This window comes from Haemaphysalis longicornis, unplaced genomic scaffold, assembly GCF_048455015.1.
Source record: "Haemaphysalis longicornis isolate Haplotype H1 unplaced genomic scaffold, Haemaphysalis longicornis Haplotype H1 scaffold_1, whole genome shotgun sequence".
In the NCBI taxonomy this organism is placed as follows: domain Eukaryota; kingdom Metazoa; phylum Arthropoda; class Arachnida; order Ixodida; family Ixodidae; genus Haemaphysalis; species Haemaphysalis longicornis.
This window is the reverse complement of record NW_027526203.1, coordinates 126,086,716-126,110,033: the sequence shown is the minus strand read 5'-3', so window position 1 is coordinate 126,110,033 and position 23,318 is coordinate 126,086,716. Positions and strand designations below refer to the sequence as shown.

Here is a 23,318-nt window from a genome sequence, read left to right as displayed (position 1 = left end):
GAGGGCTACACGCTTGGCGAAAAAGTGAGGGAGGTGTGCGCGTGACCACGATGGGCGTTCGCGGTCCCTTCCTGAGACGCACTTTGCGCCGCCGACGCAAAGGCGACGTCATCGCTGCCGTCAAGAGAACCCACGAGTGAGTGCTCCCTTAGTGCATTGCTGCTGCGCCCAAATTTCGCACTAGGGAGTATCGTAATCGCCAGCCAATTTTGTTTTCTTCATTGGGTAGTTGGATGCAAGGACCTTTTTTTACGATTACATTTCGTGGGCTGCAATCAACCTCTCCCATAGCCCATTTGCTTTCTTGGGGGTGGCCTTGCTACAATTGTGGTGTTTTTTACAAGCTCGCGCCATGTCTGCCTCCTTTTTTACTGCCCATCACGAATGCAATGATGCTTACTTGCAAACTGGTAGCATGCATGGTGCAGCCCCTTGTGTTGCCTGCTGCTCTGTTCCTCGCACTGTTAACACCGCTGGTTGAGCTGTAGCGAAATGGATGCCACGGTTTCAGGTTTTGCAAGACTTGTGTACAAATGTTGCGGGCAAAATTTTATTCTCTCAACAACCAGTACACTAACGTGCTTGTTTGCATGAAGGGCTTCACAACATAAGATATTCAATTATTCTGGCTTTCTAAAGAAGACTACACAGTTATGGTGTGCTCATTGCTACCATGTTGAAGTTGAAGTCTTCATTTAAACAAAAGAGAATATGCATACACAGCACACAACGAGACCGAACAATGTTATAAAATGGTCGTGTTTTAACAAGACATGACCCTAGCAGCTGTATTAATAAAGACTTAAAATACGCCATACAAATAAGAGGTAAATGTTTTGAACCCATTCCAGAACAGCTTCAGAACGACGAATGCATGAAGCCAGGTTTTGTATCAGGGAAATGATACCACAGAAGCATTGTTTAGTTGTGGCAATTTAGGCAAACATCGCCTTGTCAGCAAAATTTACACTTACACCTTCGCACGTAATTTAAAACTCTGTTCCTTTCTTAGGCACGTTCGTTTAGATGGTACTGGCATATAACGTGAGCCTTCAATTGAACACGCGTACCGGCTACAGCGGAACGCGAAGCCTCATTGGCATTATGTCTTAAAGCAGGTGGTGATAATTCTTGGCAAGTGAACATTGTTGCGGGCGTGTAATGTGCACCCGCGTGCACCCAATAGAAACATTATACACAGGAATTTTCACACAAAAAAAAGAGCGCCGGCAAAATGCAGGCCACTGTTGCAGTTTTAATGAACCACATGCCGGCCTCTTTAAAAAAGGCGGATGTCACCGGTAAGGTTACCGTGAATGACGTACGAATATCTTTTTGCTGTGCGTCCTGATAATGTATCCTGGTCCGTACGTTCATCATTTCCTCCAAATAAACTGAGCATTACCTGACATAACGGCTTAAAGCTGCGTCAGTACATATAGCAATACACGAATAGTAAAACAAACAAAGAACTCTTCGGGCAGTAAAAGGTTGTGTACGAGTTAGCGACAAACAGCGGTGGCTCATATTCTCGAGTTGGCCGTTATCGCCCCTTTGAGGTGGCAAAGTAACCGGTCAACTGTTACTCAGCATAAACGAAGTGCCCTTTCACGATTTAGCCGGCATGTCGACCGCACACATTGAGTAATGCGACAACATTGACGAGTGAAAATGAACAACCGTGATCATTGACTTGGGGTTATAACACCCGTCGTTTCTCTACTCATAACCTTCCAGAACAAACTTTAAAGCAGTACAGCCTCGCCGCATCAGCCGAACGCCATCGCCGGCTCGCACGCAAAAAATTAACAAGAGCTTCGCCACCGAATCACGGTCCGCTTAACTCAGCATTCTTTGTAGTTTACAAATCTCTTCTCGTCTAACACAAGGCTTCTTCTAAGCCTAAACATTAAATTAACGTAAAGTACGAGTTGTTTACACGACTAATCATTTATACCCTCTTCAATATAATTTATAGCTTTGTCATTTCGAAAAGTACTTTAAATAGAGTCAAGATGACAGCTCAGCCAATCCAAGTTCGAAAATCATATATCATTCAGGCATGGCTGCCTCCGGGAAGGTTGAAGCCGCCATTGGGCGGCTCGCATAGCCACAACCACCAGTGTCAACTCTAGCGCATATTAGTAACTCTGTGAATACGATAATCGCGATCACCCAATCCACACTGCCATTGCACAAATGATTGTGTACCTTTCGAAGCACCGCAGATAATTCGGTGGCGATAGTCAAAGCAGGAGTAAAAACCATACTACAGGTACGACAAACAATTATGCGGGCCACGCGCCTTGGGTAACGCCACACAGAGCGCTCGAAAGAAAGTAAGACGGCTGAGACGTCACTGAACGTGAAAATTCCAGCGATGTGCTTTTCGTACCGTCGCAATGTTAACCAAAAAATGGCCAACATTGTGGAGGGTAGGGAGGTACGTATACGCCTAACACCCATGCGCCCTCACAAGGCCCGCAGAAAGAGGAACGGCAGCACCTGTCCAAAGCACGGGCACAAAACTGAAAAGCTTTGGCCTAGGCCAGCAAAAAATGAGTGCCCCTACTCAACCCACGCAAGTAACGCATTTGTAAAGGTGCACAACGCAGCGCAGCTTAAATGTCAGCCGGAGGAACAAGAATTATGCTACGCAAAAAAATCGAACAATGTCAATGCGGAAGTAGCGTATCAAGATACGAAACGCCATTGTTCAGCCGTCAAAGCAACATCATATACGCCGAAAAAATTGCACAATCTTCCCGTGGGGGGAACCCTGAGGAGGAGGCGAAGCAGCAGTGGGGGTTGGTTGGTGTGTTAGTAGAGTTGAAGTAAGTAGTGTGAGTAGAGTTGGTCTGTGGTGACAGAGTAAGGAGACGCGTGGGTAGGGTGAGCAGGAGAATGGAGGAGAGACGCGCATGCGCAGTGGAGTAGCGCGCAGCTGGTGCGCACACCTGGTTTATACGGCTGTGAGAAGAAGAATGGAGGAGAGACGCGCATGCGCAGTGGAGGTGTGGACGGCGCAACAAAAAGGGGGGGGGGGGAACAGGCTCGACCATAAGCATCCTACGGGGAGGTGGCGTAATTTTATTGGAGGGGGGGGGGGCTGTTAGAGTGGATAGGCATTAAAGAGAGAAAGAGAGAGACGTTGTACGTGGTATGAGTTTGTCTTATTTAGGCATTATTATCATCATGTTAAACGTAGGTGACGTCGACCTGTGGTTGGCGTTCCGCTTTGATTATGACAGCCTTATGGTCTGTGAAATGTAAAGTCAAGGGCTATTGTAGTGGATGAACCCTAAAGTTTCTGAAGATGAGGTCGATGCAGGTTCCCCGGATGTTTGTGGGCTGCTTGTAATCACGGGTCGTCAAGACTTGCCGACGCACGCCGCCGCCGACGACGATGAAACGTCGAAGGCGCGTGAAGCGTGCTCGTATCGTGCCGGCCCAGGAAGACACCGGCAACACTGTCGCTCCAGGAGCCCTTAAAATGGAAGCGTGCTCGCCTCGTGCCAGCCCAGGAAGACACCGGCCACACTGTCGCTCCAGGAGCTAGTAAAGGGTAAGACACCACCGAGCGTTCAGCAAGCCGAGCATGTGCAGTGGGGGTGTGGACGGCGGAACAACAACAAGAGAGGGACATAGCCCCGGCCATGAGATGCTTCGCATCTAAATATGCAAAATGCGGTGGGTGTGTCCCGTAGCAGCGGACGACCAATCCACTCTCCGAAAAGAACGACGTTGCCACGAAACGCTAGCCAGCAGGACAATGTCAAAGCAGCGAGATGGAGCTGTGGAGTGTTAATTAACGCCGAAAAACAACATAGGCATGAAAAAGCAACGCCCTGAATTAAGAAGTCAAGTACCACCAACTACTGCGAACCCAACGACACTGGTGCGTAAACGGTCGAAAGACTTACTGCTTAAAACGTTAATCACTAAACAACCGAGCCGTTTGCGGAAGCACAGTAAAAACCCTGGAGACTGTGATGTGGACCGCCTGCGCCGGAGCTGCAGGGAAACGAGAAAAGCGCAGAAGCTCAACCCGCGCGAAGCTGTTCCTAAGCTGCAACAGGGCGACATGGGAACCAAATAATGTCAGTGCGGCCGAACAAGAAGTAATTGATGACAGGACTGGCCGTGTTTGAGGCAATCGTAAAGTGCTTTAGGAGTGAACAATATTCGCAATGACGCCTGAGCACTAAATTTAAAACAAGCGGCCGAAGTCTTGTGCAGAGTTGCCAGGCTAGAATTTGGCATTAAATATTGAGGCAAACGTAAACACACGATGGAATCGTTGCCTGCATGCTGCAAGCGGGCTAATGCTCACGCACAAACGCCGTAACGAGCTAAGCCAAATTTGCTCAAATGACAGAAAATAACGCGACACGGGGAAACAAGCAGAATGCAGTGTTAGGCGAGTTGGCAATCCATTTTAACAACACAGCGCCACAGAAACACGCACTTGAGCTAAGGCACACAGGTCGAGCGCTGTGTGCCTGAGCGCTCGTCCTTGGTGCCTCAGCTGAAGTCCTTGTCTGTGTTGCGCTTTATTGTTAAGACGGGAAAACAAATTTCACTTCTCACTACACTGGATTTGGGTACACACAAAAGGCATGACCAGGTGCGAAAACAAAGCTTGGGAAAAGAATCAGGCTTGCCACGCGATACACTAGTAAATATATGTGGATTTTGAAATCTCAGAATTCTGTACAATTTCTCTTAATAGGCGCATCACACAGCGCATTTAACGCTGCGTCACTTCAGACCTTTCCCAACGGTCCCCTCCTGAACCGCAACTTGACTGCAGCTGAATACTTAAAAAAAGAGCGTGGTGCAGTGAAAGCACTTCCGGCTAACCACTAAACATCCGTGGGTTAGAATTGTTAAATTTGCTGAGCTTTTTCAGAACCTGATTGAAATGGGATCGAAAGATTAGAGCGAGCCTGGACACTAGCTGATTACATTTATTTTAAAGAAACGTGTCGGCGAGAACACGTCTTGCTTTGGTGGCACGACTGCTATGTGTGCACGCAATAAGTCGCCGCAGGTGGGCGGCCTAAATATTCCAGAACGCCCAATCAGAGTGAAGAAATCTGCGAATTTCGGTGAACGACGGGGGCCAGCGTTCAATGAAAGTAAAAAAAAGAATACACTATCGGAAAACCGCACACATTGCGCTGTTGTCTCAGCCCAGATTCTTTTTTTTTTTTTTCATTTTAATCAAACGCTGCTCCTCGAATTCTCCGAATCCGCACATTTCTTCACGCTGATTGGTCGTTCTGGAAGATTGGAGTGAAGCCCTCCTTCGGCGACTTCTTAGAATGGGGCAATGCATGCATGCCCTCTGTACCCCTTCCTTCCCCAACCGCTCGTAAGCCGTCGATGTGTGTGCGAGAAGCTGGAAGTGGAGTGAATCATAATGTGCGTGTTAAACGCACCAGAACAGAATATCGTGTGTGTTTTTTTGTTCCAAGAGTGGGGATAAAAAAATGCTCCGAAGTATCAACGAAAAAGCTTTCTCTCGGGATTGCCTGCCTTTTAAAGCGAAGCTTCAGTGTTCTCTCTCTGATGGCGGCAGTAACGCCAAAACACGGAACTGAAAGGAAAAAATGCCGCATGTGGCCCGAATCGGACCTGGATCCCTCCCGGTATGAAGCCGGCGTCTATTCTATCCGATTGCTCTAGTTCGACGTGGTCGAAGCGGTTTGGAAAATTACACGACAACCGAAGAATTCGTCGCGAGAAAACTTCGCGTTCACACACCGTCATCGTTTGACGGAGGGACGCATGATTTTTGTTGTTTTACCTAGCCTTGCTCCTTTTTGGCATCGCAACAAAGTACGGGGAGGGTAGAGGGCGTCGAGTAACGCGCGAAGTTTGGCCACAGGTCTGCAGCGTTAGCTCATCCCTTATAACTAGTTCTTGTTTTGTTCCCTCAACGGCACATTCTTGTTAATCGCGATAGGCATGACACCTGCATCACGACAATTTGTTTTCGTGAGAGGGCGGCGAGAGAATGGAAGAGGCCACTGACTTGGGATATCGCACTGACTGGAGATAGTGAATGTTTGGTTGCAAGCGGAGTATAAGCCTATATTCACAACAACACATGAATACCCTGGCACAAGGATCTGGAAGGGAAGGAGGCGGCCGACCAACAAGCACGCGAACTGACATACCGTGCTCCTGGCGAATACATCTAGCACCCAACCCCCTTCCCCTCACCACCCGGAAAAGGTGGAGACCGTTTCTTCCTTCTTTACATACGAACACGATCGGTCTCTATGCCCCAAGAAAGTCTCACCGCCACAGAATCGCAATTCCTGTGCAGACTAAACCGACACTTCTATTTACAAATCTATACGGGCTAAGTTGTTTGGTAGGAGACATCAGTCATTAACTTAAAGCTTTGGGAAATGCGTGGAAAACATGTCACTCTTCAACGCAACTTGGCCATGCGCAAGGGTACGCTCAGGGTAGAACAACTTAAACACTACATATTCCCCTCCGCTTCCATCGAGACATGGAAGGCACTTTAGACCAGTGCGCCACATCAAGATCAACGTGAGCTGACTGAGAGGGTAAGGAAAGGAAATGCTGCTCCTGACGCTCTGGACTTAGGGTTCGACCCTTGGGCTCCCTACCATCTGTTTGCCATCTTTTTCCCAACTCCCACAATTTCTTACTCAACAACTTTCCTGTCACTCTATCTTTCTCTCTCTAGCTGTTTACGACCAACAAAATGTTTAGTCCTGCCACGACATTATAGGGTATGCACCGTTTGAAACACTGAAACTGTCATTTTCTCGCTCAAACGGACCAACACACGGCAGCCGCAACCTTTTACGCGTAGAGCTAAATTCACACAAGTGTAGGTTGTGTCTGTCTTTCCTGTGCCACGGTGATTAACATCGATGCGGCTAGTCTAGCTCTCTTCGCTGACCTTCAGTGCTGGTGAAGCATAAAAGGTAAATACAGCAACTCCAAGGCAAAATGCTTTCCCAGCGCCGAAGTAACGCTATCGCGTCGTACATGCTACGACCTAAATAAAGATGGCTGTAACAACATTATGGAGCGTCCGAATTGAGTAAGGTGGGCTATTGCGTTTCCTAAAGCAGAAATTTCTGCTTCTTCTTCCTTCTGGATTTTCATGTTGCTCTGAGTGTGGGATCGGTTGAGAGTACTTTGATACGCTAACGCCCATGCGCTGTTTGCTCCTGTCGGGTGGGTGTAGGAGTGCATTTCGTCCGGAACTCCCTTCGGTTTCTTTTAAATCTCATTTGCGAGTCACATTGGATCCACATTCTCTTGTGTAACGGCAGTATTAAGGTTTTGCCAGTCTACTGGTACTTTATTTTAAGAAGGTGGAGTTTGGGCACCTGGAGTGGGGTTAACTGTTGGTATATGCACTTCAAGCCCTGTGCGAGGCCCCTGTGTATTGCACCGTCGACACCAAGAGGAGCGGCAATTGAAGTCGCCGGGTCTCAGGCCTGGTTTGTGTTCCACCAACGGCGCCCAACTTTTACACGAAGCTTGAACAAAGAGCGACTGCGCAACAACGGGGTTATCGTCATGTTTTCCACATCGACCGATGGCTCACCGATGGGACTGTGGGGCTGTGTGAAAATATTCTGGGTGTTGCTTGGGTGTTTCACGTACTTGTGAGCTAGCGACTGCGGTTCAAAAGGGCAACATTTCTGTCCAGAGGACTTTCGGAACATTCCTGGAGGTGTATTTTTTGCCATTGTTGTAAGTGTCGCGCTATCTTTTTTAGCCTGCTCTATCATTATCATATCTTCGCGTTAATTGACTTTGTATTACATAAGGTGTGTGTTACGTTGAGCACATTTGCAAAACTCTTTCAATCCTGTAATGTGTGAGGGAGTGCCCTTCGTTATCCGTGGCGTGCGCTGAGACCACCGACACGCACATACCTTCAGTTTGTTCCAGCTTCTGTAGGTGCCCGGGTGAGTGGACACTTTTAGCCCATAGGTGAAAACTAAAATAGACGTACCAATAATGTGATTGAGCGCATGCCCCACGAGAAATCATAGTGACTCGGCCATAACTCATCTTATATGACGTAGGCTTATTGGTTAATACGCAACATTTTCGTAGTTCAGACTTCGCTCGCTGGTTCGTATGGTACCTCTTAGTAAAGCGTGGAGAAACAGTGGCGACAAATGTCGGCAGGAATTGGGTGGTATTTCCGCAAGTGCTTATCGACCTGCGCCTTTAAATTCGGGGTAGAGGGCCCTGTGATCTTATGCATTCCTGGTCTAGGAAAGTAGGGATCCGTTTTTGAAAAGTGATAGGGACTTGCTCACGGCCTGCGGCGGTTTCAAGATATCATTAAATCCGTGCGCTCAAGCTGTGGTAGTCTGGGTCGCCCATAGCTTCTTTGTAAGGACGATAGAGCAGGCTGTGGCGTTACATTAGATGGTTCTCCTTCTGTTAGAAAAGGTTTACGTGAATGGCGCGTTCTTGGAATCGCAGATTCTCAGCGCAGGGCTACCAACATATCGGCTCCGTACTAGCAACTTTTGGGAGGCCTCTAGAAAGTTCTCGTGAATTGGGCGACCCTCTTACGGGTGCTATGTAAACAAGGCACTCGAACGCAGAAAGGGTGGTACAGCACCGTAGGCTAATTGCATTCCCTAGGAAGTTGATTGTGATTTTTGAGGGGTGTTAGGACCACGTCTGGCACACGTTCTCCGCCTTTGAAGGCTCAGGAAATGCCTGTACATTTTAGCCTGTTGCATGGGCATAAAACCAACCTCGGATGTTTCGTGGGTTTTCACTGAGCAATGGAAGCCCATCCCGTTGTTAGCGTTGGCTGTAATAAACTATAGGCTGCGCTTCTGGTTTACTGTACAAATAATTGCTTTCGAAGCATTATGGGTTGTCATCAAGCGTGCTTCGCGACAGAGCGCGAATTCCCAATCTTCCCTCTGGAACTCGGGATAGCGTTGCCTATATATTGCCGCGCAATATCCTTAGCCTGTCACTACTCTAGCGAAGATTACCCCATAGGTTAGGGGACAGTCTGGGCGTACGACATGTTTTCGCTTTCCCAGATGGTTTTGTTTACACAATGAAATCCATGTCGCTAGATATTCATGGCGACCTCCATAAACACCAGGGGATATTGGCCTCTAAGCGCGTGCCCGCTAAACAGCATGTCCCCTTGCCAGCTTACTGGCATACTGGTGAGCTCTGGCTTGTGACATCAACCATGATTCGCAATGTTCACGTTCGACAGAAATAATTTGTGTAAAAACACCAGAGGCTACATTTGGAGGCCACGGCCTCCAAACCAATTTCTGTACGGCAGTGCGGAAGATCAAGGCCAATTAAAGGCCCCAGAAGTCAATACAACCGTCAAGGCAATGGGCCATCCGCAAAGGACAAAGTAATGGGCGAAGAAACTTCTCCAAACGTAGCGCGTAGGTTACAATAGGTTGACGAGGGAGGTGCGACAGACAGACACAATAAAGGGCTATAAAGTAAAATAAAAGCCCAACCCGTACCACCTACGTATCACGGGTGAAGCCAATTGAAAATAAACAAACTGCACCGAAGACAAAAAGAGTTTTTAAGAGACAGGAAAAGAAGAAAGAAAGAAGAGAGATCTATCACGCGAAACCAAGCCAAGGGAGGGGAGGCAATCAGCAGTATTTTGTTAAACGAATATGTGAAAGCTCGGTTATGAATCAACATGTCGTTCTTCATACATGTGATCTTGATATGCAAACATATATGCAGTTTAAGTGCTTCCTCGATGGAGAAAGCTCATGCTCAATGTTGACTCCTCTTGATATTCCATCTTTAACTTCCATCTCCGTTCTCTGCCGTGATCCGATCTTCATCTTCCCCTGTCCTGCTGTCCCTTGTGCCGCAGTAGACTTTCTGTAAAACGTAGAAACTGATTACTTCCCCCAACCGCCCTTCCCCGGGTTTTTCCTCCCCTTTACTTCATATTAGTTCTTGCTGTTACTGATGTTCCAACCTGGACTATCATGATTGTGGTTTCACCTTGTTTCTGTTACTGATATCCCCACCTGAGCTACCTTGACTGTGTTTGCAACTCGTTTTTTACGGAAATTTGTTGGACTTTCGCTACTTCCCACTCCTCCAACTTATACTCCCTTTATAATTTTTACTTGCTACTTTACGTACTTTTACACTATTGCTCTTATGTCGTGTTTAGCGCTCATTATCAGTAATATATGATCTCGTGCACCCCGTTACGCGACTACATCTACGCGATTATATAACTAACCTCCGATATTTTCAAGCGGGTGCGGCCACTCTAACCTCTTCCTCTCTTCCTTAAACATTTACTGTACATATATAGTTGTACCCTTTTTCAATAGTTCTTTTTACTATTCCATTTTTAACCCGTTCTAATTTCCTGTGTACACCTTTTTACTTGGTCTTCTCTTTTTGTTAAAAAACCACTAAACCACACAAATAGGTCCACAATTGTTATTGTGCCCTCCTCAGTGACGAGCCTTGGTTGATATTCCCGTTTCAATCCCTGCCCACGCTGTTTATAATATTTCCCACTACTCTGATAGAATTCCGTGCTCTCACCCGCCGCGGTGGCTCAGTGGCTAAGGCGTTGCGCTGCTGAGCACGAGGTCGCGGGTTCGATTCCCGGCCGTGGCGGCCGCTTTTCTGATGGAGGCGAAAAGCAAAAACGCCCGTGTGATCGAGATTTCGGCGCACGTTAAAGATCCCCAGGTGGTCAAAATTAATCCGGAGCCCCCCACTACGGCGCGCCTCATCGCCTGCGTTGCGTCGGCGCGTTAAACCCCACAATCAATCAATCAATCAATTCCGTGCTCCCCTTGAACATGTGCACGGGGGAGGGTATTTTTCTACCTCTTGCCATGAAGTGCACCCTTCCCGCCTAGGTGTGCCAGGGGGTCACCAACTCAGACCGACTCTGTGCTTTTGCAGTTAATTCATTCTTTTTTTTTCGAGTCATCCCCAGGGCTTCCGCGCGTTGTTGCGCACACTCGAATTGGAGCATTTGTTGTACCCTCTGCAGCATTGACAGCCTAAAGATGTGCTACTGCGAAAGTCCATCTCCACCTCGAGAAGGAATAATCAAAAATCCACCGCCCCACCTTTATCGTGTTGGTGGCCACGTACTTGTTCGAAGTCCTGAGGCTGATGACTCTGTGATAGAGGCTTATTCCTGTTTGCTCCCTGTCTTTTTTCTCCAACTTCCTGACCCCCTATGAGACCGACACGGGCAAAATGTTTGCCAGCCACCTCGGGAGTCTGAGGTTTCAATATTTTGATGTCATGTTTTTCCAAGTGTGGATTGGCCTTCTTTTGGTGGTACTTACATTTTTATACGCACCTTGGTTGATGGATATAAGTTTGCCATGTTGAGCCCCTGGGTGGTCTTATGGTCTTGTGCGGCAGTGAAGCGCTCCTACCCCCCCAGGGGGTGAAATCAATAGTGAGCACGGCGGAATACCCATTAACCTATTCCTCTTAGTCATATTATTTTTGAATCTATTCTACCATTTGCGCTAGGAACTCCGTTAGCTTTTCGTCTTTTATTATTTCTTGGTTTTGTTCGGATAACTGATGACTTAGTTTCTTCTTGAATTTACCTCTAAAGGATTTCGTCCTTGGACAGTCGTCTAAGTAATGCTCAAAACTGTTAGCTTTGTTTTCACAACTGCATATTTTATCATCTCTAAGCCCAAACCTATACAAATAGTGGGGGAACCTGCCATGGCACATCACTACCTGTGATACAAAATGATTTGTTGGCAAGTGACTTGGAATATTTTTAACGTTGGGGACCCATTCGTACGCCTGAGTGCTTGAACCCTCCTTAACCCATTCTTTTTGCCACCTGTGTAAAGCCAAAACAGTTGCCTTTTAATGAAATGCTTTGTCATCGGGATGGGAAGTTTTTCTCCTTCCACTCCTGCTGTTTTTGAAAAATCTTCCACTAATTCGTTTCCAGGATTGCCTGAATGACCCTTTGTGTGTGCCAGTTGGATTATTCCCTTCCCTTATTGCTTTCTATTAGTTTTATAACTTCCAACATCATGGGGTCTTCATTATAAGGATTGCTAATGGCCTGTAATGCTGAAAGACTGTCTGTTATTATTTGTACCTTTGTACATTCCTTGGAACTGATGTACTCTATTGCCTTGGTTAGTGCTACCACGTCAGCCTGAAGGTTGTCGCAAAATTTCGGCAAACTATTCTGACAAACATCTACCCTACTAAAATTTTCATTCATAACCACAAAATCCGCACCTACTTTGTCATTTGATTTCGACCCATCCGTGAAAATGTGAAATTCATAGTCCTCTTCCCCTGAAAGTTCCCTATTGTAGGGGAAAGCTAATAACTTTGCTGGGTGCCTTTCCCACTTGTCTATCTGATTTATTATATTATTTTTATGGAATACCATACCTTCCCATGTAAAGGGTTTGTCTTCTTTCATAATCTTGTACGTTTCTACCTCCTTCTCAATCGTAAGATGGATTGGCAAGATATTACTTACTATATTCAAAGCTATATTAGGCGCTGTTCTATAGGCTTTGGCAACTTTTAGTAGAGCTATCCTCTGCATAGACTTCAATTTCTGCTTAATGTGACTTTTACCTGAATACCAGAAGGGTGCTGCATATACAATTATTCTTTCAATAGCTCTGAAGTATATTATTCTTAAATGTTGACTTGTCATTCCTTTTTTTTCTAGATGCGAATTTTGATAAATTTACCGCCAGCAGAGTAACTTTGTATTTGATATAATTTAGATGGCTCATAAAGCTTAGGCAATTATCTATGATGACTCCTAATATCTTTATCTCTTTCTCTACCTTAATATTGTTACCCTGCAATCGAAAATTGGTGGTCTGTTCTGTATATGCTCCCAAGGACTATTGCTTTACATTTGTCCATACTAATGTAATAAAGTGCAGATTTTTGTGCTCGCCCATTTTGCAACTTTCTCTAAGGCTGCATTTGCTGCCATTTCAATTTTAATACTTGATTTTCCTTTAAATCCTAGCGTGATATCATCGGCAAATGCTTTTATAGGGCAACCAATATCAAATTTTTCATTCAGTAGGTCGTGAATCATGAAGTTCCAAAACATGAGACTCAATGGTGATCCCTGAGTTGACCCGATGGGTTATTTTAAATTCGAGTTTAATAAAGCCGGTGTCGTATATTATAGTTATGTTTGTTAAAACACTTGCGGCAATCCTAATTCTCTTTAAAGCCTATTTTCTTACAATATGCTACCACATGATCAGCTCTTATGGAGTTAAATGCATTCTTAATGTCTAAATATAATAATACCATTGTTTTCCCATCTGATTTTGCTTGATCAATTTGCTTTTTTAATTTCTCTTAGTGCTTCTGTCGTCGACTTGTTATGCATAAAGCCCAACTGATTTTTGGAAAAGTGAATATTTTTTGTAAATAAAATAATACATCCTGGATTTCACAATTTTTTCAAACAATTTACCTAGTAGTCAATTTATTGCAATTGGTCTATAGCGTTCGTATTCATCTGTTGAGTTGTTTTGCTTTAGGATAAAGATCACTCTGGATCTCTTCCATTGTTCCGGAAAGTATCCAAACCTATAACATCCTGAGTATACCCGATGAAGGAAATCCTTAATTACCTCATAGATTCCTTGTAAAAAGTCCGTACTGATACCATCTGGTCCAACTGCTATATCGTTCCTCAAGGCCCATGTAGTATATATAATTTCCTCTTCTGTTATGCTGTCATTCGTATTTTAAATATGCTCTACTGTGCTAGTCATATTGTCTATCTCCTCTGATTGCTCCTTTAAATTATAGAAATGGCTTACTAATTCTTCAACCGTTTCTTCGACTGATTGTGTCCGTTCTTCATTCTTCTTAGGTATGCTCGACAATACCACCTTTTTCTTAATCTGGTTCCTCGCTATTTTATAGGGCAATGTGAATGGATTTGATGTCATGTGGGCAGAAATTTCATCCCAACTTTTCCGTTTTTCCTTTTCTGTTACCGTATCTGAGTGTCTGGAACAGGTTTTGTACAATTCAGTAAATATTTTATACCTTTTTTTCACTACTATTATCACAGGGCCTACGTGGACAATCCTACCCGGAGCCATTCGCGGTATTGACGGCTACGAGTGTGTGCGGTCGCAGCCGGCCCGGATTCCGTTATGGCCGCTTGTAAAAAGGTCGTCTCACTCGAATTTACGGATAATTCTGATGTTATAGTTAACCTTTGATGTTAGACTTGTAGAGCAGGAAGCTGCAATTGACAACGAAGAGGTGTTGGACAACGCACAAGTGCGATCATCGCTCGGAATTAATGATCGGATTGAACGCCACCCCTATATTCAAGTTTCGAGAAGACGAAGAGAAGACCTTCCTCTACATTGACTCGTTGATCAAAAAGTGCTGCTTCTGGCTTTGCATTGCAATCGCATTGCACTGAGTGTTTTTTTTTACTTCCGTTACTGGGAGCTTTAATTATTTAGAAATGAGATGGCCTACCCTTGCAGTTCGAATTGACGGGCCACTACTGTACATCCCTGCATCGCTGCACGGTTCGTGTCATGTGGTCTTCCGCCCCGTAACGGTTTGAAACCACGCCTTTGCGTAAGATAAGGTGCCCAGAACAGCTTCCCTCCCCAGCTGGTTTTATTTGCTTGTGTAATGGAAAGGTTGTGGCACGCATTACAGATCCACCATCTAGTCCGAGGGGTAGAGTTACCTGGGAGTGAGAATCCGTCAATAATCCCCCGTATCACGTTAACAAAAAAGAAAAATATTCGCACTTAGAGTTGGCAGATACTTCAAGATTGTGCCAATATTTGCTAAGATTTTATTGCCGCTAAAAATACACAAAGTGGATATTTATTAACAGGTGCTCCGTGCGCAAATTGGCAATAGAAAGCTCCCATACACGGTTCCGATTTAATCACAATTCTTTGTATAGACTGCAACTATTTTGTATTTCTGGCCCATATGGACCTCGTTTGTACAAGACATCAGTTGTATTGTAACCGTTGCTACAAAATGTTATACTTCCCAAGCTTGAACGGCACTACTTGGGCAGTCTGTCACTTTGTAGTATGCTTTACCCTTATGGGCTAAGGGTAAAGCTATGGGCTTGTTTCATTTCTGTTTTTTTTTCCTGGGATATAAGAGCGAAGTTTTGGGCACACTCATTGTAGTTTCAGCTTCGGGCGTCGAATATCCGATAGTGAACGCTGCCTGTTCACAGTTAAAAAGGCTCTGTCGCTCCTGAATGAACATTCCGCGTGTGCAGCTCTCGAAAGCAATTGAAACGTATATTCCCTTGATTAACTTTCGATGTTTGCAACACGGAAGCTGTTTCAGCTTTGGCCCTCGAGCAGATTGCAGCCAAACTTTTTGATGGCTTTATAAGCACATGGAAAGTGCAGCCTTTTAGTATGACGCGAAAAGCGAAGTTGTCGTACCCTCTTTCTAGACTTCTAATGAGCAGAGCGCATGAGAAACAGTAAGTCAGTTCGCCTGAAGACTGCACCGAACGTTTTCCTCCCAGGTCACCCGAAAGACTTTATTCGGCCGAACAATTGCAACGTGCGGCTCACTAGAGATAGTTTAGAGAGGTTTGGCACCGTATAGTTTTTTTGTCTGCCCGCGCCAAGTATCGCGAACCGAACACACGTAAGCATGTTTTATGGTAATGCCGAAAGTTGTGCTATTTAAATTGTTAGTGTTTGAATTATATTCACTGCAGAAAATAAACAACAGCGAAGAGAAACAAAGGGCAGGACCTTTGCTACTCCTGCCTTTTTCCTTCTGCTGATCCTTGTTTATTTTTTTTCTTAGCATTATGGTTCATGTTTGTTTATTTTGACAGTGCGCAGTTCAGGGCAACCTCTGGCGGCTTGCTGAGGCCGTCTTTTCTGGCTTAGCTGGCCCGCATTTTTCCTCCCTATTCAGCAAACCATCTGATTGATGACAATAATACGGCCTTTCGTAAGTTCTCCAAAAACATAGACATAAGAAAAGGCTCGCAAGCAATGCATAAACCATGTTTATGGGAACTGACGGCGTCCTTATTAAAAGCTATCTTTTCCGGATAACGTGGGCGCGTGGCAGGAAGGCTAGGCAACAGTATAAGCTTACGCTCATATACTGTTATTGCTTTTCGTTTTTACGAATCATTCAAAATAATGCATAAAGGAGTACTCCTTGAAGAGGAAATAACTAGTAGCCTAGTTGCGACTCTACAGTTTCGGTGACGTCTCTATTCTCGCTTGGCCGCACATTTTATAGCCGTCACACCGTCCGTTTTAGCTATATTGACGTCACTTTTCTTTGAATTTATGCTTCAGAGATTGTGCTTCGTTGCTCGCATAGCTTTTAGTTCTTGCTTGCGGTGATTTGTGGCGAAGTTTGTTATTTTTTATTTTTCATCTGCGTTTTACAGCAGCCGAATTCCAGTATATTCGAAGATTTATACTGACCAGGCAGGTTTCTGTTGAAGCCTTTATTTCAGGCTGGTTACTGAAGCCAACCTTAATGTTGAGCTGAATGAGTTAGACTCTAAGGTCATTCAGTGGTATTACTAATTAATTGCAACCATCATGGGGGAAGACGAGAATCCGATTAAGCAAGTTTGTTTCAATATTTTTAGTGATATGGCAGCCCATTTTGTTGGCACTGTGGTGAGACTGCTCCCAAAGCTCAAGTTACACTTTTGTAGCCCCATTCTGCTCTGCCGTGATTATATAAACAAAGGGAAGAAAACTTGGATTTGTGAGTACATGTCCAGGTATATCAACAAGAATTTTGGTACCTAGCCGGAGAACGGCAGTCGCTGCTTTGTTCAGCTGTTTTGGCGATGAATGGTCGTTTATTCAGTAGGGACCTTTTCTCATAGTTCTGACATACCTTTCTCGGTCCTGGATTCTATGTACTAGCTAAAGAAGCTAGCAATGATGTGGATGGTACAAGACATATGTAATGAACTCATACTTCTAGCGAACTTTAGCACAGGACGAAGAAAGAAAAGACGAAACACACCCTAGTGTAGTTTGTTGTCTGTCTGTTCGCTCCAGTCTGCTTCCCAAGTTTTACGGAGTTGTTGTCTGATGTGTGGCTTGAGGTCTGTGTTAGGTAGTGTTGTTATGCTTATTGTGTTTCGGAGTGCAGCATTGGCGGCCATTTCATCCGCCACTTCATTTCCGCCCATGCCAGAGTGACCTGGCACCCAACATACAGTCACCCCAAGGTTTGAAGAATAAGCTATCATAATTGATTTGAAGACATGAATAATGACATGGTTTTTCGATTACTTTCCGGATGACAATGCACGGACGACGCTCAGAGAATCTGTATAGATGATGGATTTAGGAATATTATGTTCAACTATGTGACTTACAACCAGAAAAATGCCACATGCTTCTGCCGTAAAAATACTTGTATTTACATTAATGGTTCTACCTGCTTTAAAATTGTGTCCATGCGCAGCACAAGACACCGCAGTGAACGTTTTAGACGCATCACTTAAAACTTCTGCAGCTCTGTATTTATCCTGCAGATACATGAAATGCTGCAAAATCCCACTTCTCGGTGTCCTGTTCTTATTGTATTGTAAGAAAGACAAGTCACATGACACAGGACGAAGATGCCATGGTGCTACAAGATCAGTGTGAGATGATTTGAATGTGTCTAAAAGGGAGACCTCATGAATAATCACCTCGTCCCTCACTCTCTGCGAGAAGGGAACAGAAATTGATAGGCGGTTTAGTCATTGGTTGCATTGGTTTAGTTTAGTCATTGATTGCATTTATCGTTCCCATTCATCTTCTTTGACTGAATTCCTACTTAACTTGATACAATTCTAAACAAGCTATCACTTGAAAATAAGGACGTTCGGTTAGTAGGTGACTTCAACATTAACTTACATGGCACCGAATCTAAATCGTATGCTGCATACACAGATTGTTTTACTGGATTCGAACTTGAATCTATGATACATGCGCCCACAAGATGCGCGCAATGGTCCTCGCACGTTAATAGACCATGCGCTATCTAACATATCACCCCAACCCTTTTCTGCCGTCCTTGAAATCGATATCACCCATCATTTTCCCGTTTTACTTATTTTTGGCGCATACATGCCGAAACAATGCAATTCACACTGCACATATGGATGTGCCATGTAATATCTGCAGATTGATGTGTTGCTGTTTAAATCGCTGTATGATTTGAATGTATTGATGTTTGACATTCTTAATATGTCCCACTCCTGTAACAGCCGAAAGGCTAACAGTATTCGGAAATAAATAAGTATGTTTTTGATGCAGTTCAATTTAGAGAAACGATCCGGGCGACTGATTGGTCTATCATTACTTCTATGGATGATGCAGAGGCAGCACTGCGTAACTTTTCTTCTGCAATTTTAAAAGCCGTATCATCAAGTACTACCACGCTTAAATGTAAAAAGAGATTTATCTACCCCAATAATCCAGGGATGACTAAAGGGTTATAGAAAGCACGCAGAAAAAGGACAATATGTACAAAAATAACGCCCACCTCCCCTCGCGGGAACCCTGGTGTGATGCGACGCTGAGGAGGGTTCAAGCGCACGCGGAGAGCAACCGTCGACCGAAAGGCCGCCGGAGAGCGGCACACCGGTTATATGCGCAGCGCGCCCGAAGGAGAGGAGATCGCAAAAGAGATAGTACTGCACATGCGCCGGTGCCAGTGTGTCTGCCGCGGCTATGACGCAACAGAATCCAATACAATCCACTTTAATCCAATCCAATCCAATTCAAATCCAATCCAATCGAAGCCAAGCCAAGCCAAGCCAATCCATTCAAATCCAATCCAATGCCCCTCGCGAGAGAGGGGCATCAGAAAGAAGAGGGGGTGAGCGGCGGAGAGCGCAGCTCGCGCGGCGAGGAGAATGGGGGAGGGGCGGACGACAACAACGCCGACGACGCTGCATGGACAAGGCGAGTGAATGAGATGCAGTCGCATCTAAAAAAAAACGAAAAGACAGTTCAATAATTCGAATTTAGCAAAGCGATATACGAAATACGGCTGCCTCCTAAACGTCCTCTTAAAACAGGCTAAGAAACGTTAGTATGAAAATGAATTTGCTAAACAGCACAACAACCCAAAAAAACAATGGAATCTTTTGAATACCTTCCTCAATAGAACTGCAGCTGACGCCTATAGGTCAAATATTTTATACAATAGAGTAAGCCTGATGGAACCACCTCACATTTCTGGTGCCTTTAGAGAATATTTTTTGTCCCTTTATCACAATGCCCCCTAGCCTTTCCGTGCGCAACTTGGTTTGCCCCGTGCTTCCCAATCTTTCTTTTTGTTTCCTGTTACACCAGAAGAAGTGCTCGCTACGCTTGGCACGCCGAAAAATACGATCCCAGCCAGGCCTAGGTAACAGTTCTATTTGTCATTTGAAGTTAGTTGCTCATTTAATCATAAATACACTTAGCCATATAATAAATCTTGCCTTTAGATCTGGTACTTTTCTAGCTTTTTTAAAGAAAGTTAAAATAATACCTGTTTAAAAAAGGGTGACCGGCTCTTAATGTCAAATTACCGCCCAATTTCCATTCTCTTTTGTCTAAGTAAACTAATTGAACCGATATTTTCCAAGTATCTGAACAGCTACCTCAATAAACCTAATTTACTGAATTCATGTCGATTCGGTTTCCTGTAGGGACGTTCCACCAACCTAGCATTGCGTTCACTAAGAGACTTGATTAAAAAATCAATTTACGCTGGAAATACTGTGGGTTCAGTCTTCGTAGATTTTACAAAGGCGTTTGATACGATTAATCATAATATCTTGTTTAAAAAATAAGAAGCTCATGGCATATACCGGTCCGCCACTAACATTTTTGAAAAACTATTTACTTCACCGACAATATACCATGTACATGGCTGGCAATTTTTCTGAAACAAGAACATTTAACCAGGGTGTACCTCAAGGATCTATTCTCGATCCTTTACTTTTCATATTGTATAATAATGGTCGTCCGTATTGTCTTAATTGTTCTCACGGCGTCTTGTATGCGGACGAGAAAACCATTTCCTTATCGAATAAATCAATAATTTGCCTTACCGCCAACTTGAATGCAGTACTTAACAACGTTGTAAAATGTTGCCGCGTCTACTACTTAGTTATTACCCCGGAAAAAAACTACATTTGCTGTCTTTAAATCTCATCAGAAAACCATCGGTTTTCTTCCCGAAAAACATCTTGGGCCTAATTTAAGCTCATCTTGCGACCACGTTACATTTCTTGGCATTCACCTTGACCCGCCCCTTACATTTAGTTCTCACTTTTCCCCCTAAAGCAAAAAACAGCTTCTGGTATTCGAGCTTTAATCAAGGCTCGGCGCTTTTTCCCTCACCTAGCTATGCTGTCTTTATATTTTGCTTTTGTTCACAGCCATTTTCATTATGTTATTGTTTCATGGGGCAACACTTACTCCTCTCACGTTTCCTCTGTTCATCATATACAAAACCAGTGTATTTGCATTTTAACATTCAGTCCATGTCGTTCCTCCGCCTCACAACTCCTACATCAGAATATTATACTATCCAATAATGGGCTGTATCATCATAACATAGGTATTCTTTTTTAGAAATTATTTCACTGTAACCTCTCTTATGATCTCTTTGATGTTACTGTTTTACGCCGTAAAAGTGTATCCAGGTGTTTAAATAATAACAATTTGTTACTACCAACTGTTCACACTAATTACCGTCTGAAAACTACTTGTTTTACAGCTGTTAAATTTTGGAATAATTTGCCTACGGCTGTCAAATCATCCCCATCCCTTGCTTGCTTTAAAAAACCTAAGAGTATTTTTTGCGGTAATTATGATGTTGTTCTCTCTTTTATTCTTGCATTGTACCCAAGGTTCTCATGTACCTTTGCTTCCTTTGTGACATTTACAAACTGATTGTACCACTTTTATATTAGATTTCTACAATTAGAGCTACCTTTCTGGGTGTGTGTACATAAAATGCTAAGTTCTTGTGTGTTTTATACAGTATATTCAATTGTTAGGCTCTTTCGCCCATTTGCTGCTTCTACGCAATTCGTTTCATGTATTTATAATTGAGGGTCCCCTTTCAGTCAATTGACTCTTCGACCCTCGTCTCAATACTAATATCTGAGCACGAGGTCGCGGGTTCGATTCCCGGCCGCGGCGGCCGCTTTTCTGATGGAGGCGAAAAGCAAAAACGCCCGTGTGTACGAGATTTCGGCGCACGATAAAGATCCCCAGGTGGTCAAAATTAATCCGGAGCCCTCCACTACGGCGCGCCTCATCGTCTGCGTTGCGTCGGCGCGTTAAACCCTACAATCAATCAATCAATACTAATATGTTTGTATCCCTTTTTTCTAATCAACTTTCTCTTCCAAAAAAAGAGTTGAGTTGTGGATGTATAATTAAAAACCGGTTTAAAGGGATGGTTATTCATTGATGAGATTTTGGAGGCATATAGACGGTCAACATAGGTTCGCTAGTACGCTAAGCACCATTTGTCGCACTCCGCATAAAGCCTGTCGACAGGACTAGTACGCAATGCGCCACAAGACAGGCGAAGCCCAAGTGAAGCACTGGGTCGAGCATTTTAGGTGCTCTTTTCGTGGCTGAACCATACACTACACTTCCGTAGTCCAACCGTGGCCCTGCCAACGCGGCATGAAGGTGAAGCAGGAGTTGTTTGTATGCACCGTATGATTGGTGAGATAGGACTTTCAGAATATTCATTGTTTTTAGGCATTTTTTAGTCATTTTATGTGAGGGATTAATGTAAGTTCTTCGTCAAACACCGAACCCAAAAACTTGTGTTGCTTTTTTACTGGAATTGAATCACCATTGAGTTTTATTTCGGGATCGGGCAGGATTCCGCGCCTTCTTGAGAATACAACTAGGGTGCATTTTCAGGGTTAAGTCTGAAACTGTTTTTGTCTGCCCAGCGAGAAATTTTGTTTACCCCAAGCTCGACCTGACGTTCACATATGGACATGTTACATGATTTGAAAGATATTTGAACGTCATCTACATAAACCAGGCAAAAAATGGAGTGTGGCAGTGCCTTTCCAAGCCAGTTCATCTTAACGATAAAAAATGTGCAGCTCAAAACGCCACGTTGAGGCACGCCATTCTCCTGCACGTGAACGAACATTTGCTAGTGCCGAACCCACTCCAACACAGAATGTTCGTGTAGACACGTGACTAGAAAGAGTGTTCAGCATGTTACCTGAGATACCAAAAGATTTTAAGTCTCTAAGAATGCCGTATTGCTATGCCGTATCATGCGTAAATCCACCCGCTCATGACAGGCTATAGACGTTTGAGTCACGCCCCGGGGGTTGAAAAGAAGGTCCCCTTCTCCCCGTGTTGTCAGAGTGGCGCTGGCTACCACCCTCAAGCGTCAGATACACTTCTAGTTAATATAAATAGCCCAGAAAGTGAAGGAGAACACAGTCGCCCAGATAGCCGAATTGGTAAGGCATTCGACATGTAATCGAAAGGCGTGGGTTCGGTCCCCACTCTGGGCGCGTGTTTTTCTTTCTTTCTTCTGTATATTTAAAAAATGTTTACTTCATTAACCGTAGTGAAAAAGAAAAGAGCCTAAGCACACCCCTATGCCTCCTTTTGGCGTTGTAGACTGCTGACCTATCTTTCTGTATTTCCTCAACGAGCCCCTCATTTCCTTACTATATTATTCTGCGAAAGCCTAGCGAGGGTCTCGGTTCTGGCAGCCTTGATGCCTAGGTAGCATAAGAGGGCTTCACGCCAGTTACCCGCTCGTGACAGGCTGTAGACGTTTGAGTCACGCCCCGGGGGTTGAAAAGAAGGTCCCCTTCTCCCCGTGTAGTCAGAGTGGCGCTGTCTACCACCCTCAAGCGCCAGATACACTTCTAGTTAATATAAATAGCCCAGAAAGTGAAGGAGAACACAGTCGCCCAGATAGCCGAGTTGGTAAGGCATTCGACATGTAATCGAAAGGCGTGGGTTCGGTCCCCACTCTGGGCGCGTGTTTTTCTTTCTTTCTTCTGTATATTTAAAAAAATGTTTACTTCATTACCCGAGGTGAAAAAGAAAAGAGCCTAAGCACACCCCTATGCCTCCTTTGGCGTTGTAGACTGCTGACCTATCTTTCTGTATTTCCTCAAAGAGCCCCTCATTTCCTTACTGTATATATATATATATATATATATATATATATATATATATATATATATATATATATATATATATATA

The 23,318-nt window shown here is 44.3% G+C and overlaps 1 non-coding gene across 1 annotated transcript; it reads left to right on the top strand.

The window, feature by feature from the left end:
* The first annotated feature begins 23,018 nt into the window (after positions 1 to 23,018).
* On the top strand, positions 23,019 to 23,090 carry Trnat-ugu (transfer RNA threonine (anticodon UGU)). The gene has a single exon. It is a non-coding gene; the product is annotated as a tRNA-Thr (tRNA).
* Positions 23,091 to 23,318: the final 228 nt, after the last annotated feature.